This window comes from Sinocyclocheilus anshuiensis, unplaced genomic scaffold, assembly GCF_001515605.1.
Source record: "Sinocyclocheilus anshuiensis isolate Anshui unplaced genomic scaffold, SAMN03320099.WGS_v1.1 scaffold2191, whole genome shotgun sequence".
In the NCBI taxonomy this organism is placed as follows: Eukaryota; Metazoa; Chordata; class Actinopteri; order Cypriniformes; family Cyprinidae; genus Sinocyclocheilus; species Sinocyclocheilus anshuiensis.
In genome coordinates this window covers 314,845-316,009 of record NW_015538203.1, presented here as the reverse complement: position 1 = coordinate 316,009, position 1,165 = coordinate 314,845, and positions in this window count along the sequence as shown.

Genomic DNA, 1,165 nt, shown 5'->3' with positions numbered 1-1,165 from the left:
GGTTAAATCTGGCTCTAATAACAGTCTTTCACGAATTCGGGGCATGCACGTTTTTTCCACAATCTGATCGCGGACCATTTCATGCTCCATATCGCCAAAAGCACGTTTTTACCAGTTCACAAAGCGCTGCAACGTAATGGTCTGTAGACTCACCCACAGCTTGAGTGCGTTGCCTGAAGCGATATCTCTCGGAAACAACATTCAGTTTAGGGGAGAAGAACTGTTTCAGTGCTTGTAAAGATCCATCATATGTATCAGTGGTAAGAGGCAAAGTATTGTAGATTCGCTGTCCTTCTGTTCCCAAACAGTGTATTAGTAGTGCTCTCTTCCTCTCGGCGGAAAACTCCTCGCCACCAATAGCAAGCAGGTAGTTCTGAAATAACTTTTCCCATGCATCAAAGTGAATTTTCGGTTCACCTGGGCAATCCAGAAACGCTACTGGGGGTTGCAGAGAGAGCAGAGACATCCTGGCATCCTCGTCGCCAATTGTTATGTTGGGAATCAGTAAAATAAAGAAGCAGAAAACAAGCAGTCACACACAACACACAGTTTACTTAATCTCCTTCCTCCATTACTATCCTACAATAGAACATGTATGAAACCATCTAGGGAGACACTGATGGTTCGCCACTGTTCACAGAGATCGCCCCCCTAGGGCGAACTATTGAAATTTCGAAACGTTTCGAAACAGTTATGACGTAACAAAGACTCATTTACTGAAATCACGCATTTTGATATGCGTTCCGAACCACTGTTTCGAAACAATTGATTTGCAAAGGTTTCGAAGCTTCATGAAGCATTGTTTCAAAAGCGGCCATTACTACCTCGCAGTCATATGGATTCAGAAGATTTGGATTACAATTTGGATTATAATTTCGTAATTATGTTGCGTTTTTGGTGTATTTTGTAGTTCTATTGTCAGTCGCAGCATGTAAGAGAAAACGCCTTTTGTGGCCCATGGTAAAGTAAACATTACATGACAAGTAAAGGTTAAACGATTGCAGAAATGTTATTTATTTTAAGATTTAAAGTGAAGTCTTGTTTAACATTATGTAGGCCTATCCTTGGAAACGAGCCGGCTGCAGAAATCACACAACAAAACAAAATGTTATCATTTCATATTAAGTAAACGAGTAAACAATTTAATAATGTGATTGAAAACAAG